Raw genomic sequence first — 8,493 nt, 5'->3', positions numbered from 1 at the left:
AAAGAGTTGTTTTAAGAGTCGTTTTTGTGTGTTTGTGTCTTAGGGTACCTTCCAACACAATGATAAGGATTTGGTTTATAATTGCATGACGGTTAGAAAGAGTTATAAACATAGAGAAAAGTTTAATTTACTCTTGGTATATGCTTGGTTATGGTTATAATGTATGACTTCACATGCAATCATAAAAGAAAAAAATTCGTTTTTGTAACATGCTTGAAGGAAGGAACTCAAACAAACGCTACAACCCTGAGAGACTTGAGCCTATAACGTTCTTTGGAGAGTATAATCTGTGATTTCTTGTTTTCTAAAGTCGTTGCATGATCTCATTATTCTTTGCTTGGTTACTACTTAGAAGGCGTTTCATCATATAGTTCCAAATGCTAGAACTCATGCCCATTTCATTCAAAGCATGTTATTGATTTGCATAACACATATTCAAGAAGAAGTTGTGTAGTGACCACCACCATAGCCAAATAGCCTTACTTCCCATACTTCGTATATGTTGTAAGTTTTAACCCCGTTGAGCCTCGTTTTGCCTTTATTCCTTGTTTACCCACATCACCCCTTACCTAGCTTAGAGTAGGACTTTCCTATACCCTTGTTCTTAAAGTTTAGTGAGCATGACTTAAATGAATTCCTTTTGAGTTACATTATGCAAGAAAATGAGTGTGGGGGAGTAAAAGTTTGTTCTTACGTTTATATGTATGTTTTGCGATTCAAAAGAAAAAGAAAAGAAAAAAAAAAAAAAAAAAAAAGGAGTGAAAATAAGTAAGAATGAACTCACGAGCGTTGATGGTTGAAGAAAGGGTCCAAAAAGTTGAATATGGCCCTAAGTTTTGTGTGATTTTCCCTTGGGTGTTCAAAGTTGACTTCTGCGTTCTTAAGGGAATTCTAAGTGCCTAATTCAATACTTTGCTCACTATTGCTTTAAGAATGTTTGTTTATCCTTCACCTTTCATTGTTAGCCAATACCCTAGCCCCGTTACTACCCTTTGACTTCTATATTGAGTGTTATGTATTTCAATTGTGGAGTTTGAACTTGGTATGAGCTTATGGTGTCACTGGTTCTCGCGTCTAAGTAGTAGCATTCCATTCATGAGATCATATCTAAACATGCTTATTAACTCCAGAAAATGCTTTCCTTATTATAACATATGTGAGTGTTCGTCTACATGTTTACATCAATCTTCTCACATATACCTAGTGTAGGGTGTGTAGTCAGAAAATCTGTGTGAAAAACGAGAGTACATCTAGTAAGAAATTGAGGGAATTCTCTAAAGGCATGTTACTACATTTGAAATGTGTTTTAATTGCTTAATTGTGAACTAGTATGTGGTGACTATGATTAAGAATGTACTTAAGTGTAAAGATGGCTCAAATCTGTGAGAATAATGATTTTTAACTTGTCATGTGCATTGGAAGTCCCTGATACGATTGTTGGAAGGTGTAGGTTGTGTTTTGTTCTTTTTGTTTTGTTTTTCTGTTTTGCTCGAGGACTAGCAAAAGCTAAGTGTGGGGGTGTTTGATAGGAGCATATTTATGCGACTTAAATGGCTTGTTCTCGTACATTTACGTTATGTTTCTTTAGTTATTTTAGTACTTTAAGCTATTTTCGTGTGTTTGTAGGTCCAAAGGGCTAAAGGAGCAAAAAGATGCATTTTGGAGACTTTTGGAGCACTTTTGGGCTAAGGACGGATAGCTTATGCTTGAAGCCAAAGTGTTGGACGAAATTGAAGACCTAATTGGAGCCAAAGTGTTGGAACCTTGTTCTCTTTAGTTTTAGGACATTTAAACCTTTCCTAATCCCAATCATGCCATGCATAACACACATCCATTCTAACACATTGTCATTGCACATGCATTTCCTTCATTAGTTAACCCACATGCACTTATCACTTATCATCACCACATATCATATCACTTAATCACTTATCACTTATCATCACCACTTAACCACTTATCATATCATAACCACATATCATATCACTTATCACTTATCACTTAACATAACATCCACCCACTTCACCTACAACATCCACCCACTTCACCTACAACATCCACCTACTTCACCTACAACATCCACTTCACCTACAACATCCACCTACTTCACCTACAACATCCACCTACTTCACCTACAAATGACATAGCCATATGTTCCCTCCACTACTCCTATAAATACCCTTGCATTCATTCATTCAAAGACATCTCATTTTCATACACAACACACCACAAACACTTCCATTCCTTCTCTTTGCCGTGAGTCCCCTTAGAATCCAAAACCATCTTTTCCATTCCACACTTCCATCCCCCAAACCAATTATCCCTAGACCTTATGCTACAATAAAGAGGAAGAGAAGAGGGCCTAAACGTTCATACAATTCAAATTTGAGTTGTTGGAATGTTTAGGCGTTTCTTTGATTTCAATGTTTAATTTCAATTCTCTTTGTTTTGTATGAGGAACTAAACCCCCCTTTAGCTAGGGGGTGATTCGAAATTATGTTTATGTTTGTAATATGATTTGATTACTTTTAATTACGTTTCATAAATTGTGAATTCAATTTGTTTAACTGTTTGATTGATAACCTATTTATGTATGTTTATTAAGAATGAACGCTTAATTTTCATGCATGAATTTGACGCTAGAATATAAGTGAGTTTCACATAATAGTTATGAACTTATATTCACAAGTAGTGGAGGTTGCTTATAAACAATCGCGTTAAACAAATTCTTGGCATAAGTTTCATGCAATCATAGTAACGAATGCCTCGTCAACACTTATAGTTTTCATGATGCGTAATGATTCTTGCTTGTTTCTCTATTATGCAATTCATGTAGGGAACTTGTGAGGAATGCTTTGGGTTGTCGTATGCAATCATCCAATTCATTAACTTAAGGAAAACTTGACGGTTAATTTAAGCGGACCTAATTAACCCGGGGTGTTGAGAATTCATGGTTTGTTGAAATGCAATTGGAAATCATTTTATTATGCAAGTGTAACATGTATGGAGATGAACCCCTTAGCTAGCCATACCATCCATTCATTTCCGTCAATTTCATATTTACAATTTGTTTTCTTTACAATCTATCCATTTTAGTTTAAATTCGTCCAAATCCAATTCCCCCCTATTTCGTTGAAGTCTTAGTCTTAATCTTTCTTATTTTTAGTTTTGCTTTCTTCGAGCATTAAATAGTGTTTTATATTGTGTTTTTATGTTTTTAAGTCAATTTAGAAGGTTTTAGCAAGCCCTCCTAATCCCCGGTCTAGAACGATCCCTACTTGCACTTATACTACAAATCGTCAAAAAGAGGGTTTAATTTGTGTGCGCATAAATTTCGCATCATGTGACTGAGATTATGCCACTTGTATGAAGATTAGAGAGTCAGTTAGTTAGTTAGGTTGTTAGAAGTATTGCGAAGTGTATAAGTACTTTTGAATGTACTTGCTTAATTGCTAAGAAATTAATACACTGAAGTTTCCCATTTTTACTTCTTTCTCTAAAACCTCTCGAGTTCTCTCTCTCTCTCTCTCTCTCTCTCTCTCTCTCTCTCTCTCTCTCAAACACTACATTTATGAAGGTTAAGATGGTATCAATCGCCATGAAAGCTCCCTTTGATCTCAATCTAAGTCTTCCGCTGTTCTGATTCTTCGATCGATCTTTGTCTTCATTGATCTTCTTGCTTCTTGTTCGTGGTTCTTGATCGAATTCACTTCGTCTACTCTTTAATCTAGGGTTTTCTTCGTCCCTAAGGCTTTGCAACTGCGATTCCGGTTGTGACTTTGTCTTCTACAATTTGTGCCCTCCTGGTGTTTGGTGCGTGTTCTCAGAGATATTTCTGCCAAATTATAAAAGTCTTTCACTCGTAATACAACAACAATGGTAACTGCTTCTCAATTACAGCTCCTTCAATCACCGATAACTGTTTTGGTTTCATCGATTTCCACATCTGTGAGTGTTAAACTTGATGATTCGAACTATCTAAATTGGCATTTTCAATTGAAATTATTGCTTGAAAGTAATGGAATCCTAGGGTTTGTTGATGGCTCGCATCCCTGTCCTGCTCAATTCATCTCTCAGTCTAGAGAATCTGATGTAAATTCGTCAAATTCATCGTCTTCCTCTGTTAATGATGAGTATTTAGTTCGGATGATGCATGATAAAGCCCTGATGCAACTTACTACATCTTTAAGTCTTGTGGCAATGTCATGTGCTATGAGGAGTACCAATTCTAAGGATATTTGGATTCGACTACAAGAACAGTTTTTAACTGTCTCTAAGACCAGCATTTTTCAGATGAAATCGAATCTGCAAACAATAAAAAAAGGCTCTCATTCTATCACTCAGTACTTACAAAAGATAAAGCAAGCTAGAGATGATCTTTCTGCTGCTGGGGTTTACTTTCTTAATGAAGACATTGTTATACTTGCATTAAATGGTTTACAAGCAGAGTACAATACATTTCGGACTGTGATAAGGGGGCGTGAAAATGTCATTTCTTTGAAGGAATTTCGAACACAATTGCTTGCTGAAGAAGCCATTCTTGAGTCCACTTTTAATGCACCGTTTACAACCATGATTGCCAATACTCCAACTCAGAGAGGGTCTAATCAATCCAGTTTTGTCTCTGGTGGATTCAAGTAGTTTAATGCCAATATGAACAAGGGTAAGGGCAGATTTAATCAACATCCAAGAAGTTTTTCACCTAGACAATACATGCCTACTCAAACACATGTCATTCAAACTCCAAGTCCTGGTATACTTGGTTAATTTTCAAATTCACAGCAGCATATTCCTTCTGCCCCACCTGAGAAGCTAAGATGTCAAATATGTGGGAGATTCAATCACAATACCTGGTTTTGTTTCTACAATGAGAAGGGTCCCAATTATATTGGTGCTGGAGCTAATTCGACTTACTCTCCGATGTCTTCATATTCTTAGCAAGGATATCAATACTCTCTGGTTAATGCCTATCCACAACAAAAGGCTCAATCATAGTTCATTGGACAATAGTCTCAATCACAGGCTCCATTGCATGCCTACCATACTATGGCATCACAACCAAATCCTTCACATGCTTCTTCATCTACTTCACAAGTGTGGATCACGGATTCAGGCACAACAAATCATACGACTACAGATCTCTCAAACTTATCTTTGGCTTTACCTTATCCCACCAATGAAATCATTCAGATTACAAATGGTGAAGGTTTGCATGTATCACACATTGGTAACATTGTTATCAAGCCTTCCATACATCCTATCAAACTGAATTTTGTATTATATGTGCCTTAATTATCCCATAATCTTTTATCAGTGCATAAAATTTGCTTGGACAATAACTGTTGGCTTATATTTGATGCCTTCTGTTTTTGGATCTAAGACAAGGCCACATGGAGGATACTCTACAAAGGACTGTGTAGTAATGGACTTTACTCAATCTCTTCCCTTGCTAATGCTTGTCCTGTAGCTTCTCAAGGCATGGTTTCCAATAAAGCCCTTCTTGGTCAGCTTGTTAACTCCATTACTTGACACAATAGACTAGAACATCTTTCTAAGTCTGTTGTGTATTTCATGCTACATAAATCCAATATTACATTTACTAAAAATTCCAGTTCTATAATGTGTCAAAGCTATCTAGAAGGTAAATTCTGCAAACTTCCTTTTTCACCAAGTGTCAATAAATTTGTCATTCCTTTTGAAGTGGTGCACAGTGATCTTTGGGGTCCCGCACCTTGTGTATCTATGGATGGATATAGGTATTATGTTACCTTTATTGATGAATGTACCAGGTATTCTTGGATCTTCATTTTGATCAATAAATCAGATCTTTGTGTTACTTTTATTGGTTTCTAGCTTATGTTCTTACTCAATTTTCTGCAACAATAAGAATATTGCAAAGTGATGGTAATGGTGAGTACATAAGTAAATCCCTTCAGTCATTTCTTCTACAAAAAGGCATCTCACATAAAAAATCCTGCCCTTACACTCCAGAACAAAATGGCATGGCTGAACGAGAACACAGACATGTCATTGAAACCTCAGTTACACTACTCCAAACAGCTCAAACGCCTCCTAAGTTTTGGTCTTTAACATGTCAAACAGCCATTTACCTTATTAATAGGATGCATACTCCCATTTTATCCAATAAATCTCCATTTGAAGCCCTGTATGGTGCAGTTCCAATGATTCAACATTTAAGAACTTTTGGATGTGCTTGTTACCCTCTTCTCAGACCATATAACACTACCAAAGTTCAACCCAAGACAACAAGATGTATATTTTTGGGTTATGCATCCAAATATAAGAGGTTCATTTGTTATGCAGTTTCTCAGCACAAGTCTTTATTTCTAGGCATGTTGTGTTCAGTGAACAAGAATTCCATTAGAAAGATTTATTGGCATGTACCAATCCCACATCATCATGTTCTTTGAATTTTGATGTTCAACCTTCTCCCCCTAAAGTTACATCCCAGAATGTAGTCACTATACTACCCCAAGACACTAATACAAATTCAATACCTTCTTCACTGTCTCATTCTCCAAGTCATACTCGGTCATCATTCCACTCATCATATGTTGCATTGTGTCCACACATATCTCCATCACCATCACTATTCTTAGATACACAGCAGCCTCCTCAGTCCATTACTAGTGCAATTTATGATAATCATATCCTTGTGGTACTTGACCATAGTCCTGATACACTTCAAGTGGTTCATTCCATATCACCACTCAATCTTCATCTTATGCAGACTAGAAGTAAGAGTGGTATCAGTAAGAAAAAGGTGTTTTTGTCCACACTTGCTGCTTCTAAGGATGTTGATCTGTCTCTCTGTGAACCCTTAACATACAAATCAGCTCTTAAGAGTTCAGTTTGGTTTCAAGCCATGCAAGAGGAAATTAGTGCATTACATGTCAAGGTATATGGAGTTTGGTTCCATTACTAGTTAATAAGAACCTAGTGGGGTGCAAATGGGTCTTCAAAATAAAGAGACATTCAGATGGGTCAATAGCAAAGCATAAAGACACAGTGGTTGCTAAAGGATTCAGTCAAGAACCTGTTATTGATTATAATGACACTTTTAGTTTTTTTGTTAAACCCACCACAGTGAGGATTGTTCTAACACTTGCTGCACATGTCCCTTAGGTAACTTGATGTCAAGAGGCCTTCCTACATGGCATTCTCCAAGAGGAAGTGTTCATGGCTCAACCACCTGGCTTTGAAGATCCACATAATCCCTTATTAGTGTGTAAGTTGCACAAATCTTTCTATGGATTGAAGCAGGCCCCAAGGGCATGGAATGATAGGTTTACTCTGCCTAAATTGGGATTTCACAACACTTATTCTGATTCTTCCTTATTTGTTAAAACTGCTGGATCCAATATTGTGATATTATTGTTATATGTTGATGATATTATCATCATAAGGAGTGCAACCATTGAGATACAACAAGTGATCACTGATTTAACTTTTGAATTTGATATCAAGGACTTAGGTCTTCTTCACTTCTTTTTGGGGATTCAGATTTCTAAGACTACCAATGGTTTGTTTCTGTCACAACAAAAGTATGTCCAGGAGTTACTTGTTAAAACATAAATGATTAAATCCAAGGCCTGTGATACACTCTGCCTCCCCTACAACAGGTTACTAAAGGATGATGGTGAGCTCCATTCTAATCCAACATTATATAGAAGTGTGGTTGGTGCCTTACAGTATCTTACATTCACAAGGCTCGATATTGCCTTTTCTATGCATCAAGTGTGCCAGTTCATGCAGAATCTCATGGTTTCTCATTTCACTGCAGTAAAGAGAATTTTGAGATATTTGAAAGGAACCATGGATGTTGGTGTTTCTTACTCACGAGGAGATTTGGCATTACATACTTTTAGTGATGCAGATTGGGCAGGTGATCCTAATGATCGGTGCACTACATCTAGATTGGTTGTGTTCTTAGGGAATAACTTCATTTCATGGTCTTCCAAGAAGCAACAAATCGTATCAAGTTCCTCAACTAAGGTTAAGTATCGAGCTTTGTCTTCTACAGTAGCAGAGCTTGACAGGATTCAACAAATTCTTGCTTTTCTTCAATTTCCCATATCTGCACCTTCTGTGTTGTTTTGTGATAACCTTTCAGCTAGAGCACCGTCCTTCAATCTAGTACAACATCAACGGACCAAACACTTCGAGGTTGATGTGCATTTTGTTTGAGAGAAAGTAGCCAAAAACAAGCTTCTAGTGCAGTTTGTGTCCTCAAATGAGCAGTTTGCTGATATTTTAACCAAATGACTCAGTGCTCCAGATCCAAGCATGCGATTGAGGGAGGATGATAGAGATAAGTTGTGTGGCTGAGATTATGCCACTTGTATGAAGGTTAGAGAGTTAGTTAGTTAGGTTGTTAGAAGTATTGAGAAGTGTATAAATACTATTGAATGTATTTGCTTAATTGCTAAGAAATTAATACACTGAAGTTTTCCATTCTTTACTTCTCTCTCT

General features: G+C 36.7%; 1 long non-coding RNA gene across 1 annotated transcript; it reads left to right on the top strand.

The window, feature by feature from the left end:
• Window positions 1-3,451: 3,451 nt before the first annotated feature.
• Window positions 3,452-8,482, top strand: LOC148696802 (uncharacterized). The gene is made up of 5 exons (XR_015962743.1): window positions 3,452-6,919; window positions 7,147-7,249; window positions 7,489-7,660; window positions 7,805-8,016; window positions 8,135-8,482. It is a non-coding gene; the product is annotated as an uncharacterized LOC148696802 (long non-coding RNA).
• The last annotated feature ends 11 nt before the right edge of the window (window positions 8,483-8,493 follow it).

The sequence above is a fragment of the Pyrus communis genome, chromosome 5 (genome assembly GCF_041283825.1).
Source record: "Pyrus communis isolate YQ-2024b chromosome 5, ASM4128382v1, whole genome shotgun sequence".
NCBI lineage: Eukaryota > Viridiplantae > Streptophyta > Magnoliopsida > Rosales > Rosaceae > Pyrus > Pyrus communis.
Note: the sequence above shows the minus strand (reverse complement) of the source record. Positions and strands in the feature narration are given on the sequence as shown.